This window comes from Microcebus murinus, chromosome 12 (assembly GCF_040939455.1).
Source record: "Microcebus murinus isolate Inina chromosome 12, M.murinus_Inina_mat1.0, whole genome shotgun sequence".
In the NCBI taxonomy this organism is placed as follows: domain Eukaryota; kingdom Metazoa; phylum Chordata; class Mammalia; order Primates; family Cheirogaleidae; genus Microcebus; species Microcebus murinus.
The window spans coordinates 55,491,507-55,514,321 of NC_134115.1; the positions used below are offsets into that span (position 1 = coordinate 55,491,507).

The 22,815-nt window shown below is 33.2% G+C and overlaps 1 non-coding gene across 1 annotated transcript; it reads left to right on the forward strand.

Annotated features, from left to right (window-relative positions):
- The first annotated feature begins 6,322 nt into the window (after positions 1–6,322).
- On the forward strand, positions 6,323–6,384 carry LOC142874694 (U7 small nuclear RNA). Its single transcript, XR_012922337.1, has one exon. It is a non-coding gene; the product is annotated as a U7 small nuclear RNA (small nuclear RNA).
- The last annotated feature ends 16,431 nt before the right edge of the window (positions 6,385–22,815 follow it).

The following is a 22,815-nucleotide window of genomic DNA, read 5'->3' on the forward strand; positions in this document are numbered from 1 at the left end:
GATCACTATCCAGATGATTGGTGAAAGTCTTTTCCTGTATGTAAACAATCCATGGAGTCTGGGAGAGGTGACTATTTTTTCAAAAACATAAATCCCAACACAAGTTATGACACATGAAGAAACAGGGAAATATGATTCAAATAGAGTAACAAAATAAATCTCCTGAAGCTGAACCTAAAAAGATGAAAGCATTTGTATTGCCTGACAAAAAATTCAGAATAACCATTATATTCATATATTCATATATATATTCATTATATTCATAATATATATAATGAATATATATATTCATTATATATATTCATTGAATATATATATTCAATGAATTTATTCATTATATTCATAAGCTCAATAAAATCAGGAAAATGAAGTACAAGTAAAATGAGAATTTGACAATAAGAAAGAATATATAAAGAAGAATCAACTAGAAATTTTGGAGGTGAAGAATACAATAACTGAACTCAAAAATTCACTAGAGAAGTTCATCAGCAGAATTCATCAAACAGAAGAAAGAAGAAATAAAAATCAAAGAAAAATGATTTGAAACTATCCAGTCAGAGGAGCTAAAAAAATGAAAAACAGTGAAGAAAATCTAAAGGACTTTTGGAATACCATAAGACAGACAAACATATGCATTAAGGGAATCTCAGAAGAAGAAAAAGAGAGAGAAAGGGAAAGAACATTTATTTGAAGAAATACTGGCTGTAACCTTTCTAAATCTGAAACTAGAAATGGACATTGATATTCAAGATCCCAAGGAACTACAATTAGAATGAGCTAAAAGAAGTTCATACTAATAGACATTATAATCAAATCGCTAAAAGTAAAAGACAAAGAGAATTTAGAAAGCAGGAAAAAAAGGACTCACCACATACAATTGAGACCACCTAAGGCTTCTAGATAGCAACACAAAAGTTTATAAAGGTATAAAATGGTTATAAATACACAAACAAATATGGAATACTTTAATATTATAACAGAGGCACATAAATCTTTTTAATTCTGACACAAAAATTAAAAGATAAAAGTATAAAAATATCTATTATTATAAAAATATGCTAATAGATTCGTAATATAAAGATATGTAATTTGTGACTTCAAAACTAAAATTATGTTTATGTGTGGGGAGAAGTAAAATACTAGAGCATGCAATTGAAGTTAAGTTGTTGGAGGCCTACATAAAACATCTCCAGAAGGTACACACACAAGAGAAAGAAACAAAAGCATGTCAACACACTCACACACACAATCAATGAAACACAAGACAGAGATAGTAAGAGAGCAAAAGAGGAACAAAAAGCTGCATGATAGAAAAAATTAAAAGATGACAATATCAAATACTTCCCTATCAGCAATTACCTTAAATGTGAATAGACTACACTCACTCATCAAATAACAGAGTGATAGAATAGATTACAAGATTCAACTATATGCTGTCTACGAGAGACTCGTATTAGTTTCAAAGATGCATATAGACTAAAAGTGAAAGAATGGAAAAAGATATTCCACAAAAATGGCAACCAGAAGAATTGAAGCGTTGCCATACTTACATGAAACAGAATAAACTTTAAGTCAAAAACTGTCATAAGAGACAAAGAAAGACATTATATAATGATACAAGTGTCAATTTATCAGGAAGATACAACTATTATAAATATATATGCATCAACATTAGAGCTCCAAAATATATAAAGCAAATATTGACAAAATTAAAGAAAGAAATAGACAGCTATATAATAACAGTAGGAAATTTTGATACCCTGATTTTGATCATGGATAGAATATTCCAGAAAGATCAATAAGGAAATAGAGGACTTGAAAAATATAAAAGACAGAATGTAACTACCAGATATATAGAACATTCTATCCAACAGCAGCAGAATATACATTCTTCTTAAGTACAAACAGAACATTCTGCAGGATAGATTACATTTGGTCAGTAAACAATTCTTAACAACTTTAAGAAGAATTAAATCTTACTAATTATGTTTTCCAACAACAACTGAATAAAAATAGAAATCAACTGGCAAAAGGGAAACTGGAAAATTCACATATATGTTGAAAGTAAACAACACACTCTTGAGCAGCCAATGGATCAAAAAAAAAATCAAAAGATGTTATAAAAAATTATTAGATTACAGGTATAAGCCACCATTCCCAGCCCTTATTTTTTAACTCCTTTTGCTCTATATGACAAAATTATTTTTATTAATAATTTTGCAATAAGTAATAATCATTATTGTGGATTCTTTAGTTTAAAAACAAATATATTTTATTTTAAATACATTATTTAGATTTAATGAAATATTTTATGTATGGTTGAGACCCCTAGAGACAGTGTAAACTTTTTAAACGGGGGACCAGTTCACTGTCCCTCAGACCGTTGGAGGACTGGACTATAGTTTAAAAAAACTATGAACAAATTCTTATGCACACTGCACATATCTTATTTTGAAGTAAAACAACAAACGGGCAAAACCACCTGCATGTGGCCTGTGGGCCATAGTTTGAGGACACCTGGTATAAACCATCACTCAATATTTGGTTTGAATATAAAGACTGATGAGGCTATATACACACCAAAAGTATATGAGAAAGTTTATTATTCATATGATTAAGTTTTCTTGGGAGAGCAGAGCAGTCTTATCAAGCTTATCTCAAATGTCATGAGATAGCAGGGAATGGATACTGGCTGGGGATTCTATGGTGATTAAGGAGTGGAACTGAGTACAGTTCACATAAATAGGAAAGGGTTTATGTAATTTGAACTTCCAGCTGGTGCCAAAGAAGACAGTGCTCTGACTTTCTTATCAACTTGTCCAAATATGAGTCAGAAGGGACACAGAGGAGTAGAGGTATAAAAGTTGTCAGTAGTTAAACATGAAGAGTGTCACCCAACACTTTATTACAGTGATCTTAAATTCAGCTATGACAAATATATTAAATATCCCATTTCACAATTGATTATCGTAAATTGTATACACAAATGCAAACTTATGTGATCACATAGAATAACAGAACCGAAGCAAGCAACTTAAGTTCTGTGCTCTTTATTTGAGTCTGTTTAAACCAATAAGAGAAAGAAGAGTGCTAAAAGCAAGTTAGAAATATCCCACACCAATAACGTACTCTTAAAATTAACATGTATGTGTCACTGATTCTTCATGTGTCTGGGGCGAACAGTGTAAGTGGGAAATTTCTGAATTAAACTCTATGCAGAATATATTTATATTAAAGCATTTGCAATAAAAATGTAACGCTTTGAAGTTTGAACATATTATTTTTAAAACTCCACAGTAACCAAAACAATTTAAAACTTAGACCCACAAAATATTTCTTTTGGAAGAAGGGTATTTTATCACTAATACTGTTTAGAATTGCCTGCACATGGTTCTAATAAAAAGCGGATCAACGTTTAGTTTGTTTTACACTTTTCAAATTCTCTACAAACACTGCACCCTCTCCTTGCCTGTGCCAGGGTAAGTCAGTGTAATTTCTCTGTCCTTGCTACTCTTTTGGGGGATAAAGTCTTCGTTTTACTATGAGAAGACAGGCATCAAATGGTATTTAGAAGCACACTGAAGAAAGAGTAGCATATTTATTATTTGAGTTTAGTTATGATGGAAAGAATGGGTAAGCTGGAGGGTCGGAGGCCAGCACACATCTGAGCAGGAAAGGGGCCACCAGTGACAAAGGAGGCAATCAGAATGTGCTCTGGAACACAACAGGCAAGTTTCCTACATTTAAAACTGTGCATCAGGCTAACATGATTATGTGGGCACCACGAGGACCTGCTGACTACATCCATGTGTATTCATTCCTCCCCAGATCTGTGTCTAACACAACATAAGGAGCTCTAATGCATTATCAGCATGATCTGTTATTCAAGTTATAATTGACTCATTTTTTTGTTACTGTTCTACCACTAAACTATCGGAAAAGCATAAAACGGTTTCCTATTTATGACTAAAAGTAAAGCCTAGGGAATTAAGAGTTTGTTTTAAGGAGATAATGCTCTTTTAACATAACTACTTATCTGCAGTTTCTTTACTTTTTCTCTCAAGTTGTCTGTCTGGCTTGCAAAGTCTTGTCTTCATCCTTCCACCTCTGGCATAAAACTTTCAAGGAGGAAATTTTTATAGAAAACTTTTTATATTCATTCCCACTAAAGAAATTTCCCAATTACCAGGTCAACCTTGATAGTGTGTAATCCATTATTCTAGATGGTCTTGGGTACAAAAAGATGAAGCAGATGCTCTCTCCTCAGAGGCCAAACAAGAACTTTCCTTGGAAACTGTGCTAATATTCACCTCAGTCTCCACATAGACTTGCGTAATTTGAATTGGCATATCCTGATTTGTCAAGGATTGTCAAGTACCTTAAAAATGTGTGTTCCTAATGAACTGCAGTTTCACATTTATAAATTTATCCTTTATGAGAAAAGAATCACAAATAAGTGCATAAATTTTGCTACAACAACAATACTCAGTAAAACATCATAAATATTTCAGTTGGCCAGCAATTACAGCTGACAATTTTTTCAGTTCTGCACAAGGGTAGCAATTGGAAAAATTCTTCTAGACATTGGCCTAGAGAAAGAATTTATGAAGAAGACCTCAAAGGCAATCACAACAACAAAAATAAATAAATGGGACTTGATCAAATTAAAAAGCTTCTGCATAGCCAAGGAACCTATCACAAGAGCAAACAGAATGGGAGAAAATATTCATGTGCTACACATCCAATAAAGGGCTGATAACTAGAATCTATATAGAACTCAAGAAAATCAGCAAGAAAAAAATCAAACAAACCTATCAAAAAGTGGGCAAAGGGCATGAACAGAAACTTCTAAAGAAGTCAGACTTAGGGCCAACAAACATATTAATAAATGCTCAATATCTCTAATCATCAGGGAAATGAAAATCAAAACTACAGGGAGATATCACTTATCTCCAGCAAGAATGGCTTTTATCAAAAAGTTCTAAAACAATAAATATTGGTGTGGACACAGAGAGATAGGAACACTCATACACTGCTGGTGGGACTATAAACTAGTACAACCTCTATGAAAAGTAATATGAAGATACTGAAAGAGCTAAAAATAGAAATACCACTTGATCTAGCAATCCCACTACTAGGCATATACCCAAAGGAAAAAAAAAGACATTCTATAAAAAAGACATCTGAACTTGAATGTTTATAGCAGCACAATTCACAATTGCAAAGCTGTGGAAACAACCCAAGTGCCCATCAATACATGAGTGGATTAATAAAATGTGATATATGTATACCACGGAGTACTACTCAGCCACAAAAAAGAATGGCGATCTAGCACCTGGATAGAGCTGGAGCCGATTCTACTAAGTGAAGTATCCCAAGAATGGAAAAACAAGCACCATATGTACTCATCTTCAAACTGGTATCAATTTACTTAATTGACCAACACGTAAGTGCACATATAGTAGTAACATTCACTGGGTGTCAGGCAGGTGGGAAGGGGAGGAGGGAATGGATATATTCACACCTAATGGGTGTAGTATGCACCGTCTGGGAGATGGACATGCTTGAAACTCTGACTCAGCTGGGGCAAAGGCAATATATGTAACCTAAATATTTGTGCCCCTTTAATAAGTGGAACAAAAAAAATTAAAGATTAAAAAATTAAATAAAGAAAGAAAAAATAAAAAATCCATAGTCAAACACAATATTCATAAGAGAAATGAAAATTAAAGTCACAGTGAAATATCAATACACTGTGAGACATTGCTACGGTTTGGGTATTTGTCTCCTCAAATATCATGATGAAATTTGATCCCCAATGTTAGAAGTGGGGCCTAATGGGAGATATTTGAGCCATGGAGGCAAATTCTTCACGAATAGATTAGTGCCCTCCCTCAGGGGTGAGTGAGTTCTCACTCTGTTAGCTCCCTAGAGAGCTAGTTGTTAAAAAGAGCCTGGAACCTCTCCCTTCTCTCTCAATTACCCTCATGCTGTGTGATCTCTGCACACACTGGCTCCTCCTCACCTTCTCCCATGAGTGGCAGCAACCTGAGGCCCTACCAGCTGCAAATAATCAAACTTTAATTTTTCCAGCCATCAGAATCTTGAGCCAAATAAATCTTTTTTTCTTTATATATTACACAGATTCATGTATTCCTTTATAGCTCACAAAATGGAGTAAAACAGATCCCAATACATATGCACAAGAATGGCTAATATAAAAATGTAGAAAATACCCAATGTTGTCTATGACATTATTGAAGTTTAAATTGTCCTCATGCAATCACTTTGGAAGATTGTTTGACATATTTCTAAAACTGAATAGTGTTACATCTCTTTTAGAAATTGTCTAGCAGGTTTTCCAGTCCTCACTGGAAGACCTCCCACCCCCAAACTATTGAAAAAGTAAAATAAAATAAAACAAAAAAGATAAAACTGAATATGTCTCATGACATAACCATTGTACTAAAAGTAAATATATTCCCAATAAAAATAGGTATACCTATTTCCTATACCTAAAATGTTTTAAGCATTTTCATTTGCTTAAAACAAAAATATGAGTACTCATAGTAGGAATATTTACTATTGTGTAAAAACTATAAACAGCCCCCAAATGCTCAGGGACAGCAGAATGGATTAATAAGATATGGTATGTTTGTTTAATGAAATGCTATGCATGACCAGAGTTAATGATAATATATACTTCAAAGTTGCTAAGAGAGTGAATTTCAAATGTCTCATATAAAAAAATGATGTGTAAATGAAATGATGGATATGTTAATTAGCTTGATTTAATCATTCTACATTGTGTGTATATATATCAAGGCATCACAATTGTATACATAAATATATATAATTATAATTTACCAATTAAAATAATATTGATGGAAAGTTTAAAAAAATAAAATTTAAAAAATAAATGCTATTCAAAAATTAAAATAAATCACAACTTCACACAGTAATATGAATGAATCTTACAAACATATAGTTAAGCAAAAAGAGCCAGACACAGAACAATACATTCTGCATATATAGAGTTTGACATAGTTTCAGAAGTCACACTAGTAATTATCTCTTGATCCATGTACCAGGGATATAGGTGTGTTTACTCTGTACAAATCCATTGATCTTAACACTTCTGATGTGTTCTTTTGTATATATGCATGCATATATACACACGTATAGTTGTGGAAAATAGTCAACTCTCTATTGTTTAATTTCTCTCCCTTAAGTGCCTTCATTTAGCCTCTTTTAAAATAGAAACTTTCTAAACACATGATCATTTTCCTTCTGCTCTTCACTGGAGAAACTGGAGCCATGAATGCCTACTAGGATGCTGATTTTTGTAAAGAAGGTATCATGTGATGTGATCCTAAACCAAGAGTGGTAGTAGAGATTTTAAAAAGAAAAAAGCTATTATGAGAGAAAAGGAAATTCCAGTATAACATAATGGAAGCAGTAAGGGATAAAGGAGAAAACTGCAGTAAAACTAAATGCCTTCATCCTAAGGTTCCTAATGTGTTCAAGCTAATTGTGTTGAATAAATAATAAATTCATTCATATAGAATTTAGCACATAAATTCCCACCTTGCTATTTAGAAGCTGCATGTAAATAAATGATCTATGTGGAAGAAGTTCTTATCATGAGGTCACTTAAGATTCCTGTACACATTTCATACAATGTCCCTGCTTGTTAAATGTTTACCAAGTAAAACGAATCCTAATGAGATCAGGAAACAAATGAATCAGGGATCCATCAAAAAGTTTTATTGAGAATATTTGTGACTTCAAGAAGCAAAATAGTATTGGTTTCAGAGCGTTAATATGGTACATATAAAGTTCTTGCTAATCATATGTGATAATAGAAATTGCATGTCTATATACTAGCTATCATAAAGCAAGAAAATATACTGGAAATGTAGCTCTCTCACCAATGGTCTGCATTTTATCATGCACTTATATAGTCATTCTAAAATAAAGGAGAGATAGAAATAAAGAGAGTAGAATTACAGCTAACAGATAGGGGAAGATTGCATTAGAGACACATCTCAATGATCTTTATTGCTAAACTCTGCTCTGTCTCTGATTTGATTTTTAGCAAAGCATGCTTTGTAGTCTCAGTGATGCACTTACACGTTTGAAGCAGATGACATTAGCTAGATTGCTTAAAGCTGCATTGGAACCTCAGAACAGCATTATTTCAAGAGACATCTTTCTTTATATACAAACACACATAGTTTCATTAGATGACTTCACCTATCTCTGCATTTTGCTTTGTGTTTTGTTAAAGGAGCCATGTGTTATCGTCACCAGAACAGCCGTGGAGGTATCACATATTGCAGATGATGAGGCAATTATAAAATTCATTTAGGGCTTCTGAAAAGGGTAAACAACAATATATTTACAACACACCAGATGGCAAATGGATATCATGTTTATTTTATATTTTCATGCTAAAATCTTCTGTGCAATATGCATTCCACTCATCAAGGTGGTTTTAGAAAAAAACATAGTGTGATTGCTTATAAAGGTCTACTGGAATTTCTGAAACAGTATGTAGTCAAAAATCTTTAGAATCAGATATAATTAAAACAAATGTATGTGAGTTGTCTTATTTGGTAATATTGTACTCAATAGATATTTTAGCAAAGCTTACTTTCATATCTATTGTCTTATTTAACCTCAAATTATGAGTATTCTTTCTTTAATAATGAGGATCATGGATAAGTATACTTTTCAAGTCAGTTTTTGCTCAATAATGGGCTTAGTTTGGATTCCACCAGGGACATTTCAGGATGTCTCTTAGGCTGCCTTCTTAGGCTACATGACTTCTTTTTAAAAATTGTTAGAGTAGTTTTTTTCAACAAGTAATGTTAAGACAAATGGATATCCACATGCAAAAGAATGAAGTTTGACTCCTAATTCACACAATACAAAAAAAAATTAACTGCAACTAGATCAAAGAGCTAAATGTAAGAGCTAAAGCTATAAAACTTTATTAAGAAAGTGAAAAGATAGCCTGCAGAGTAGAAGACAGTATTTTCAAATGAAATTTCTTACAAGGTACTTATAGCCAGGATATATAAAGAAATGTTACAACTCAACAACAAAAAGACAAACAATCTAATTTAAAAAATGATCAAAAAAGATTTGAGTAGATATTTTTCCAAAAACATACAAAAGCCATATGAAAAGATGCTCAACATCATTCGTCATTAGTTAAATGTTGAGTCAAAACCACATTGAGGTGCCACTTTACCCCCACTACAATGGCTATTAAGCATATAAAGAATGTCGATGACAATATGGAGAAATTGAAACCCTATATATTGTAAAATAATACAGACACTTTGGAAAAGGTTTGGCAGTTTCTCAAAATGTTAAACACAGAGATGTCTATGACTCATCAACTGTACTCTTAGGTACACTTCCCAGAGAATTAAAAACTTATGCTCATATACAAACTTGCAAAGGAATATTCATAGTGACATTATTTAGAGTAGCTAAAAATGGAAAAAAAACATAAATGCCAATGAACCAACAAATGGAAAAACAAAATATGATATAGCCACGTAATGGAATGAGGTACTGATATGTCCTACAACATAGATGAACCTTGAGGATATTATGCTATGTGAAAGAAGCCAGACATAAAATAACACATTATTCAATTTATATTAAATAAATACGCAAATAGGCAAATTCAAAGAGACAGAAAGTAGATGCATTGTTCTCCCCATGTCTGATCGTCTCCTGTGATGAGGCATTTTACTAAATGCAGCAAATAGAGGCAGGTCTTTATCCACATAGTGTCTAGTCTATAAAAATGTAACGCATATGTAGTTTTCTTTCCTTAACAATATATATTCTTATCTATATATTGTAGAGCATGAAGGAATGTAAGTATTAGTCCATTTAATTTGTCTGATGTTTCTGATGGATATTCTGGCTAAGCCCAAGCTGCAATTTAATTTTGATTAAATAGAAATCAATTCTCTCGATAGCCCCCACTACATTGAAACAAGAAAGGTGAGTTTTAAAAAGTTCATTGAGGCAAAGTGGAAACCAAATAGTCCCAAATGCTTATATAACTTGGTGATGGATGCTTTGAATATATAATCATATATTTTAAAAGACTAAATTAATGAATGCATCTCTACTTATTAATGGATTATACCAACATGGTGATTATATCTTGTTGTTATAGAAACAGCAGCATATTTTCTTATGCACACATTATATTTTCCTGGTTTTATAGGTTATATCAAGGCTGAATTATTTTTAATGTTAGACAGAGGCATTGATTTAGAGATCTGCAGACTTACCATACCACCATTCTGTGGTTACTTTCAAATGGTTATTTCAAAGCTAAGATTTTCTTTTGCTGTAGTTGTAACTTCTTAGTGTAGATTCATATTTGAGACATATCTGATTATCACTAGAGTTGGAACAATATTAAAATCACATTCTCTTGCAACCAGAAAGAGGAGAAAAGTAGTTTCATCTTGGGATAGTGCTTTTAGAACCTGATATGAAAGGGAACAAATAACTGCATGAAATTACAGCAAAGCATGTGAGTTAGATTACAGGCCAGACAAAGAATTTTCAAACCATCTAAAGAACTTCTTCTGCCACAGTTCAGGAAATTTTCCACTGCTTAGAGTGACCTATATAGAAGTTTTAAAATTAATTCTAGGAAAACAATATCTATAGCCTTCCACAATATGCATTTTCAAGGCTGTCAATTGCCAAAATTCTCAGCTAGTCAAATTTTTCTTTGAGATTCTGCATCTTATATGCAATTGCCTATTGCTAACTTTATCCATCAGCCCCATGAAACATGCAGGACTATAAAGGGTCACTAGAAACCTTTGCCATCATCTCCTGGGTATCTCTATAATGCAGAACCACAGGAAAAGACACTTACCTGGCCTCTGGCCTGAAATAAAACATACTCGCTCCCTTTTTCTTAGACCAAATTATCCCCTAGTTGGCAGATAATGAATAGATCAATAATGCAAATTAATGTGATAATGGGGATGGTGGGAAAGCTTTCATTATATCAAAGCTTGGAAGTAGAGCCAAATTATTTATTCATTACAGATTATGTTTCACATTAGATACAGCATAAAGCTCATCATATAATCGTATAAATGACTTCTAACAGGAACTGCACCCTGAACAAAATCATTTTCTTAGGGGGTCCTTTTCAATGTTCCTTTTATCACAATGTCCCATCTAAGTCCTTGTTCCTCCCACTCCTGCTTGCATTATAGACAGGACACAGATACACACAAGCACACAGATATGCTTGTTAGGTTAATGTGGTCTTTGAGTATTCTGTTTAAGGTTTCCATTTACTCTTCCTAACACTTTTCTCTTCTTTTCTTATTACTATCTTCTCTCTCACTATTTTTTCTCATAGTCCTCTATCCAGATAGTGTAAATAGCAATAGAAATAGTAGTATCAAATAGCAATGCAAAATGGTAAATGGAAATAGTAATAGTAATAATTCTACTTTCCAAAGTTTCCCTATTTTTTATGTTTTTTAAGTCATACATGACTTTTATCATTTTAGTGAAGAGTCAATAGGCAGTATTGTAGGTAGTTTAGTTAGAATTAATATAATCACATTTGTAGATAAAATAAGAAATAGTATTTTAAGCTTATTTGACTTACTGATAGTGCATGAAAAGAGACTATAGATATTTATACAGAAAAATAAATTACAATTTGAAAAACCTTCAAACTCAAGTATTACATTTTTATGTTCTCAATGAATTATTTTAATGAGCTATCTGATTCATACTAGGTATCTGTCTCCTTCTATCTGTCTCTCTCTCTCTCTCTCTCTCTCTCTTACCAACACACACACACACACACACACTATAATTCTTGCTATGAATTTAAAGTAGTTATGAAAGCAGACACAAAGATTATAGAAATGAATAGATAACCAGAGCTGTGGATTAAAGAATTCACAAATACTAAGCATAAAGCAAGGGGAAATAATATCTAAAACAAAAAATATATTTAAATATTCAAAGATTTTAATTAAAATTTATAAAAAACAGTTTTAAAATCAAGCAAGACAAAACAAAAACTAAACAAATTATGTGTCCCCTCTTAAATTATATATTAAAATATGCTAAATCTCTAAATCTTTAATGAAGAAATTCCCTCCTATAATTTTCTAGAATAATTTTATACTATTTTTCTTATCTCCTATATCCAATCATTGATCAATCCTTTAAGTCCAATCTTCAAACTGTATCAAATAACTCCTCCCTTGCTACCTTGTAATCCAAATCGCCATCACTGCTTAACTGAACTACTTCAGTTGCCTCTCAAATGCCCACCCCCACTGTTATCCACGTGGCAGTCAGAGAAATCTTCAGAACAAATATCTGGTCATTCACTCCACACCTGAAAACTCCTCAGTTGCTTCTCATTAATAATACCCAAACATTTAAGTCCATACAAGAATCTAAATTCTAAATAAGTTTGCCAGCTCCTAACTTTCTCTCTGACATCATCTTCTTCCCACATGTGTCTTATGTTGACTTGTCCATTCCCCTTCTTTTTTTCTGGTTGCACTTCAGTTTGAATTTTCTCTGTTGATCTGTCTTCTAGTGAACTCATCTCATTTTTCTCCTGCATCCAAGATTTTGCTTGAGATATTATATTTCATTCATAAAGCTTTATATAATTTTAATACATTTAAATATCAGGCGAAATTATCCATATATTCATCTCTTTTGTCATTTATTTACTCTATTTTGTTGAACATATTAATGATTATTCATGCAAAGTCTTTGATAATTTTAAATCTAGATTTCTTTTGCATTCATTTTTGTTATCTCTTTTTTCTTTCATTTTCAGTAATATATTCCTCTTTCTTGGCATGTCTTTAAATTATTCTATTGCATGCTATACAGCATTTTAAAATTTTGAAATGGTACAGGTTATATTACCTTTTTTCATAAGGGTTCACCTTTTTTGCTACTGAGAAATGACCAATTCAACCAGGTCTAAACTAAATCAAGCCTAGGTTAAGCTTTTGTTAAGGCTCTGTTCCACCTCTGTGTCATCTTTGTTTCTGGAGTATAGCTAACCACATTTTTTTAAATGGACAGTTTGATATGGGAACCCTCCCTCAAATGAGTCCTAAACTATAATCTCTGACTCTTCGGTGGCAGTGCAGGAATATTAAAAATAAACAAACACAAACCTATGCTCTTATTTTCATATACTTTCTGTTTAGACCTTTCAGGTTCCTTTCCAATACAACTTTATAATTTAGCAAATAACTTGAGCGAAAATTTATCAGCATGCTTGAGGACCTGCAAATCTCTAATATATTTACTCTAGTTCTGTCAGACCATGAAAGTATTTTTTGGAATCTCTGTCCTGTACTGTAGCATTGTTCTTTGCTGAGTCAAAGCTCAAGATTCTCAGCCACTTGCTGGTGTTGAGAGCACTGGTAACTTTCTTCAGAAAAAGAAGCTCACTAACATTTCACCAACAAATCTGTGTGCTTCAATTCTCTTCAGTATCTTACTCCATCCTTAATAGACACACTTAAGGGCAACACTAAATGTTTTCAATAGACACATACAGAGTGCCCAATAATTGCTAGTTATTACTTTACTACTACTACTACTATGCTATCGGTATCATTATTACCTCATTTGTTCAAACTACACCACCTTCTAGAATCAATGAAATAGAATTCAAAGCATTATTTTGAATAGCTCACTTTTTTATATCAAGTGTATTACTATAAACAACAGAACTTGTAAACATTTGAAAGTTCACTCTTCATTAACTGACATTTAGTTAATAAGGTCACTTATGTAGTATCTATTATGTGTTGTATTTTAAAATGAGTGAATAATGTGGCTTTCATTTTCCTTATTTTAATGTCATAAAATGTTTTCTGGCTATTTCTATCTGATTATACAAAAGAACACAATGACCTACATTTAAAGAACTTTCTCTGCTCTAAGGATTGCAGCCTTCAGTGATACAATTCAGCAAGTTCTACATGACACTTTGCAAGATATGTCACAGTCAATATATCATAGTGTAGATTTTTCATGGTTATTATTAAATCCCCTAAAACCATTGACTCATGCTGTCCTTGACATAATAAACTTATTGTTCCTTTAAAAGTTACTATAGATAATAAGTAAACCAGAATTATGCTTGCAACTTACATTTCAATCTTTGACACAGAAAAACACTTTTCTCCCAAGTTCAGTACATCTATTTATTATTAACACTTCTCTCTTCCTGAGATCAAAAAGTAGCAGTTGGTAGGAATAATTTTTTTTCTTTTCCTGTTGCTATTCTATACAAATTTTTAGTCATAGTATAAAAGGTGTACCATTTTCACAGGAAGTGAATTGAAAAAGAAATAACACTTCATGTCATTGAACTAACCTTGGGGTAAGTGAACTCCAAAACTAACTGATAAATCTCACCTGAGCATTAATTACTACTCATGAGAAATTCTGATGAGTAGATAAGAAATGGATGTGGCATGAGACAGTGTTATTTGTTTTGCTACTGGCATTGAGAGGAGATTGTTACCATAGGTTTTAATGTCAAGTAAGAGAGAGTTAATTTCTTAAATTGTAGCAATCATATCACCTAATCTTCTAAATTTATTCTGAACACACAAATGCCTTAGGTATCTAAAATAGTGATCATCAATCAGTCTATCCAAATACATTGTTTTATTTTTAGTGACTCTCCATGGATCCCAGAGTTTTAAATATCCCTTACCATAGATCTTGCCACATATAGAAATAGCAAAATTATAATCTAAACTGCAAATCCTAGCACAGCCATTAACTGTGTGAACTCTGCTTACTTAAACTGTGTGCCTCAGCTTCCCCAGAGCGGTGGTTTTACTAAATGAGATTTTATATCATCAGAGAAAGTATATATCAGCATAGAGTATATGAATCTAATAACAATTACACTACAATAATAGTTACCTTCCCCACAGATTTCTAATGCATTAGAGTATATGACATGTATTACTTTTTTTCTTTGGCAACTCTGGAGCTGCAGTGATAATTTTTAAAGATACTCAATAAGTTTATTAACCACATAGGGTCAATATTAGAAGGGAATCATGTTATGCACTTAAAATACTTTTCAACCATTCTAAATGATTACTAACCAAAAAATGTAAATAAACCATCCTTGTAATTGTTATCTGCCTATGCAAAACTATGATCTGATTTATAAAATAACACAGTCTGTCCCAATACAAAGATAAACACAGAAATTAGCCAGTGACATGTTTTGACAGCCACTCTACCAGGCATTTTCACATCTATTACTTTATTTGATCTTAACAAGAAATATATGTGCTATCAATAATTATTTCCCCTAGCAAAATGAGATCAAAAAATTACAGAATGTTTAAGTAATTTACTGAAGAACATACAGGTTGCAATTAACTGAAGTGGAATGCCAATCCTGGTATGTCTGAACCTGAAAGCCCATATATTCTCAGAATATAAAGGCTTCCTGTTTCTATCCATTAAAAAAAAATAACAGATATGTCTGGGAAAGGCAGACTACAAACATTACACTTTACAGTAGATTAGAGATATCCATTTTTTTGTTTTGTTTTGTTTTTAGGTAGGAAGAACAAGTAGATATCAATGACATCATTATTGCCTAAAACCCAATAGCCTTAAACATAAGGAATATTCATTTCACATCTTCTTTTGTATTATTATCCAGATATACAGGTTGTTAGCTTTTAATAATATTATGAAATATTGCTATATTTCTTGTTTGGAGAACAGTATGTGTGCATGTGTGTGTGTGTGTGTATGTGTAGAGGTCCACATATCTTAATGTGGTATTAAGTGTTCAGGATTTTAAATATACATGCTACCAAGTTTACAAAGTGTCACTGGGATATTTATTTTGTAAATTCATTTTAAAGTTAGTTTTTTTGAATTTTTGTGCAGTAAATATTTATTTTTTACTCAGAATTTTGTCATTTTTTAATCAGAAACTATAAAAGTTTCATTTCTAAAATCTATCTATGAGATAGAACCTCTAATTCCGGCATAACTGGTATCAAACTAACCTTCCAACTGTAAGTAATGTACACTATCAGGGGGTTGGCTATACTTATAACTTTGACTCAAGCAGTACAAAAGCAATTGATGTAACCAAAACATTTTTACCTATATAATATTCTGAAATTTAAAAAAAAAAGAGGTATTTAGGCCCTTGAACTACCATGGGCAGAAAGCAGGCTGAGAAAATTACTCAGTTGCAAATGTGAATAATTTTTTTTACTGAAAACGAAGGACAATTCCTGAGCTAAAGATAAAAGCTCAGAGCCCAAAACAAAGAGTCATGGTGATTCATCTCAAAGAATTACATAACCTTCAATAAATTTATTTTATCAGTATATATATATTTTTTTACTTTCTACCTAAAAATAGTGGGACATTCTTTATAAATGCAAATATCAATTCCAGGAAGACCAAGCAAAGTAAGTGAATTATTTCAAGTGGAATTAATATGCATGATCATTTAACTTACTTTAAAAAATAAATAACAACTACTCATGTCACAGATACAGTTGATTTTAATTATAACCTTAGAATATAATTTTCTTATATAAAGCTTACTCTAATCCTCATTGGAAAAGGAAATCCAAGGAGGAAGCAGGAAGTTGATACAGAAAAGAAATTTTAGCATATGTTAAACTGTAGATAGCTACATAAATTGCCAATATTCTTCTGTACACTGCTACTAAAAAGATAATTTGAAAATAAAATTTTTTTTTTAAAAAAAGACAGTTATCTCTACCTATGGAATTTTACTGCTTTCCATTTACACTAGATAATATCCAAAGAACAGTTCTGAGGTAGCATCATACTTGTACACCTGCATTGCTAAAATTGCTTAAGCTCTAATTCTGGTGGCAATTTGACTGCAACAGCAGGTAGTTTATTTTTAATTGCATTTGGTCTTTTAAATGCTCTTAGTGACACAGAATCTGGGGTGTGAGCCATTCCATGAGAAACTGTGTAATATGCATATTTAAAACTCTTAGCTAATTTTTGTCATCACTTGGTCTCACATATAAAATCATTGCTTTGCTAAGGTGAACACAAATGTTTACAAACTTATATTTTAAATAAATGATCCTCACAATAAATTTAGAAAACTTTTGGGTTGGAATTTATAATTACTATTAAGTTTTGACTTTTCATTGTTGGGATATCCAAAACTTTACTGATTTTGATAATTATTCAGCAGCCTCATGATACAAACAATTTATATACTATAATTACAACTTATTTTGTCTCTGAAACCATTTTAAATAAATTTATACAATATATTTAACACAGAGCCTGAAAGAATCTGTAATATATACATAACATGCATATAATACTAGGTATATTCTTTTCTTTTACACAAATCATCATTTATATGTCCTTCCTATTAATTTTGCTAATATAGCTTATTCCTTCCCATCTGGATTAGCTGTTGCTTCTTACCTTTAGATTTTAGTTTGGATAATGACATGCCCTGTTTAGTCTCTGAGCCAGGACATTGTGTATGTGGGTGAGATTTGACCACACCCTGTATGATGAGTCAGTAGATGCAGTAAAAGGGTAAGCAAAAAGACATCCCTGTCAGTAGGTGGTGGTTGCCAGGAGGAGCAGACTTCATAGTTGTTTGGGGGTCCTGTAACCAGCTCTTGTTCCTCTGGAGAGGCACTCCAGTGCCTTGGGTGGTTAGTGGGGCCCTGGGACTTCCAGGTGTGTCATTATTCTTCACCTCAGTATGGGCAGGTGGGGAAGTGAGGCTGGTGGAGCTGAGTTGGGTAAGCCTGCCCTCAAGCTCCACAAATGTTGTTAGCAGGGGTTAAAGTTCTGTTTTCTACTTCTGGACAAATCTGCCAGGGAGAGGCTGAAATGGCCCCACTCACCCAAAAAGTCTGCAGGTGCAGGTGTGGCTGTCTGATATCTGTAGTTTGGAGCAGGCCTTGCTCCTTTCCACTATCCTCTATTCTGCAGTTTCTCCCTGGCCTCTGCCAACAGGAGGGACCTCAAGCCAGTGTACCTCCCCTGGCTGTGATACGAGCTGGGAGGTTCTCTGCCTAGTGTCACAGCATGAGCTGGGAGTACAGCTCTCTCGTGGGAGGAAGGTTGCCCCTCAAGCATGCTGATCTGTCCCTGAAGGCACACACACCGCAGTAGGCTCCTTCACAAATATCCCTTCTGTGCCCCCAGGCAATGTGATCCAGACCTGGGTGTGTGGGACCTGGTCTGCAGGCCTTTCCCTGGGCCCTGGAGATCAATCCCTGACCCTGCCAGGGAAAAGAACACTGGTCTCAAGCACCCCACAGGATGCTGAAGCTAGATTAATGTCTCTCTGCCTCAGGATTTGCCTGGCTTTCCTGGAGTTACCAGGAAAGCAGCACCTGTGAGGGCTGGCAGGTAGAGAGCTCACAGTTTGAGTACCACTCGGTCTGCTCTAGTAGACCTCTACAGGGAGAACTATGAAACACCGAGGAAGGAAATGACAGAGCACGTAAACAGGTGGAAAAACATACCATGCTCATGGGTCAGCAGAATCAGCATTGTTAAAATGTCTATACTACCCAAAGTAATCTACAGATTCAATGCAATCTCTATTAAAATACCAACATCATTTTTCACAAATCTAGAAAATATAATTCTATGCTTCATATGAAACAAGAGAAGACTCTGTATAGGAAAAGCAATCTTAAGCAAAAAGAACAAATTGGGAGGCTAAAATTTACCATCCTTCCACCTATACTACAAGGCTATAGTAACCAAAACAGCATAGAACTGGCACAAGAACAGAGACATAGAGCAATGAAACAGAACTGAGAACTGAGATCTAAAAGCATCTTTATATAGCCATTTGATCTTTGACAAAGCAGACAAAAGCATACACTGGGGAAAAGAATCCTTATTCAATAAATGGTGTTGGGAAAACTGGATAGCCAGATGTAGAAGACTGAAAACAGGATCCGCACCTTTCGCCTCTCATAAAAATCAACTCACGGGGGATAACAGACTTAAATCTAAGGCATGAAACTATAAGAATTCTAGAAGAAAATGTCAGAAAAACTCTTATACATGTTGGCCTAGGCAAAGAATTTATGAAAGAGACCCCAAAGGCAATCACAGCAACAACAAAAATAAATAAATGAGACATGATCAAATTAAAAAGCTTCTGCACAGTCAAGGAAACTATCACAAGAGCAAACAACCTACAGAAAGAAGAAAATATCTGCATGTTACACATCCAATAAAGGACTGATAACTAGAATTTACATATAATTCAGGAAAATCAGCAAGAAAAAATCAAATAACCCTATCAAAATGTGGGCAAAGGGCATGAACAAAAACTTTTCTAAAGAAGATAAACTAATGGCCAACAAAAATATAAAAACTGCTCAACATCTCTAATCATCAGGGAAATGCAAATCAAAACCACAATGAGATATCAGTTATCTCCAGTGAGAATGGCCTTTATGAAAAAGGCCCAAAACAATAAATGTTGGCATGAATGCAGAGAGATAAGAACACTCATAAACTGCTGGTGGGACTGAAAACTAGTACAACCTCTGTGGAAAGTAATATGGAGATACCTCAAAGAGCTACAAGTAGAACTAACATTTGATCCAGGAATCCCTTTACTGGGCATCTACCCAAAAGAACAAAAGAGATTCTATTAAAAAATACATCTGCACTAGAATGTTTAAAGCAGCACAATTCACAATTGCAAAGATGTGGAAAAACCCAAGTGCCCATCAATACATGAGGGGATTAATAAAATGTGGCATATGTATACCATGGAGTTCTACTTAGCCACAAAAAACAATGGTGATCTAGCACCTCTTGTATTATCCTGAATAGAGCTGGAACCTATTCCACTAAGTGAAGTATCACAAGAATGGAAAACAAGCACCACATATACTCACCATCAAATTGGAATTAACTGATCAACATTTAAGTGCACATATAGTAATAACATTCATCAGGTATTGGGCAGAGGGGTGTAGTGAGCACTATCTGGGGGATGGACACGCTTGAACCTCTGACTCATGTTGGGCAAAGGCAATATACATAATGTAAGCATTTGTACCCCTGTAATATGATGAAATTTAAAAAAAATAAAAATTTTGCTAATAATTAAAAATTGTATAGACCTCTGTTATAACTTGCATTTTTGGTACTTCTTTTTCCTTTGCTTTGATAATAGCTAAAACCCTAAAGAAGAATTCACTTCATAAGACTTAACGGAATACTTAAATCACTATCTTTTACATCTCATGACGTAGACTCTTCTATATCTTTCCATTAAATTATTTAAAAATTGTCTTCCATAATTTCTGGCTATACTTTTGATAATCAGATTTCAATTATATAGTTATCTCAAACTACTAAATGCACTGGTCAATTACTTGCCTACAAAAATGCTTACTTTTTTTTTTTTTTTTTTTGCTAGCTATAGTGGAGCTCAAATTAACCTCATATTATTTCTTTTGTCACAGTGATTTATATGAGTATAAATTTATCTTTTCTAAATAAGTCATTTTCCCCTTTTTATATAACATATAGTCATGCTAGAAAATGTGGGAAACACTAAAAAATGAATAGAGAAAATAAACTATGCATTGCCAACTACCTAGAACTGTATCTTTTAAGAATTTGGTTTACAGGTCACCAATTTGTGCACATGTGCATATAATTTTCTATTTTATTGTGTTTTACGTGTGTTCTACATAAAATATAAGATTTTAAATATGGATTTTAAGTATAGATTTGTCTGTAATAGCTCAAATATGCTTTTGTAAAAAATGTAGAAAAAACAGAAATGTATAAAATTATTTGTAACATCTTACACAGAGAAAAGAGAAAATTACACATTTTTATAAAATGAGTTGCATAAAACAGTGGGAGCAATATTTTAATTGCTAAAGAACATAAATATATGTTATATATATGTGCATGTATCTGTATGTGTGCATGTGGGTATAATTTTGTATATATATGTATGTCCATGTTTATATGTATAATGTATATAATCATAGTGAATCACCTGAGTCATTCTTTGCTTTGTTTCCATTTGTCTTGTTAAATTATTTTTCAATGGGCAAGATTAATAAACTACCTAATGGCAATCACTATTGGCCATCAAATTTTTTGTCATACACTCTTCCATCTAATACTTGTCTAAGTTATTTTCCAAAATATATTTAAAAATCAGTACATACTGTATGACTTTAAATGGTAAACACAAGAATGAAAGTATACGGAATATTTTCAAATGAGTTAAAATCAAATTTTTTCATTTCCAGTTTTTCCTCAAACATTCTCCCTCTACAAAGGCAGGAAAGACCTCAAGCTGTGCTCTTATTTGTAATGGTAAGTGTCGTTTTGGTGGCCATGTGGCTACACAGCATGAGGTAGCTATGATGAACCATGATGAAAAACCGACAGGTGCAAAATGAGAAAAGTTTGCACACAACAACTTCAGCTTTATGAAGGCTTCAGGTTTACCATCATCAGAAAACCTTGATCAGCTGTGGTTTAAAACAAGGAAGGGAGTCCACCTGTTTTGCCTCAAGCAATAATTAAGATCAAACAAAATATGCTGTGCAACAGTAAGGCATGACAAGTAGGAGAGGAAAAGGCTTTTTCAGCAGTGGCAATAGAAGTTGCTTTTTCCAAAAGGAGTCTGGGTTATTATCAAGCAAAGTACAGTGGTAATAACCCAGAGGCAAATCCGATTAAAGAAAAGCAGATTTAAGCGGGTGATAGAACAATATTTGCATTGCCACAAAACAAATAATTTTGAACAGTCAGACAAAATGATGGGACAGAGAATCCATTGTAAAATTTTGAGATATTTCCTGTGGCCAACACATCTCCTCAGTTTCTATGACACACACTGAGCTTTAGGAGAAAGCTGGACATAAATATATTTGTAACATGATAACTCTCAACCACTGACAACTTAGCTACTTTTAATGGGATAAATGTTTTTTCCTAAACATAGAGGTATATTAATTCATAAAACACTTTAAATCATATTGTACAATTGGGATATGATAGTTACTTATATATAGGCTGCCTGAGCTTCATTCTTTCAATATGAAAACCCAAAAACAGTGTGAATGACTACACACACACACACACACAGACACACACACACACCATCACCACCAGCCAGTAAAAATGAAATTTGTGAAAAATAAGAGAAAAATCTTGTTTTTGCCAGGACCACAGAGGTATGGGTAGTGGAATTTTGTAGTTGTAAGTATAGCAAACTCCCCCATAATGAATCCCAAACCCCTGTCCTTTTTTACAGATTCTAAACAACTATGCTAATTATATCTAAAAAACAATCGGTATCTGTGCACACAGATAACTCATGACAAATGCTAGCATAATACAATCAAGTCTAACCCTAACCTAAAACCTGACAGCTTCAAACATCAACTTTTAAAAATATATGTTTAATGCAAAGTAATCATCACACTCTTCTTTTTTTTTTTTTTTTTTTTTTTTTTTTTTGAGACAGAGTCTCGCTTTGTTGCCCAGGCTAGAGTGAGTGCCGTGGCGTCAGCCTAGCTCACAGCAACCTCAAACTCCTGGGCTCGAGTGATCCTTCTGCCTCAGCCTCCCGGGTAGCTGGGACTACAGGCATGCGCCACCATGCCCGGCTAATTTTTTATATATATATCAGTTGGCCAATTAATTTCTTTCTATTTATAGTAG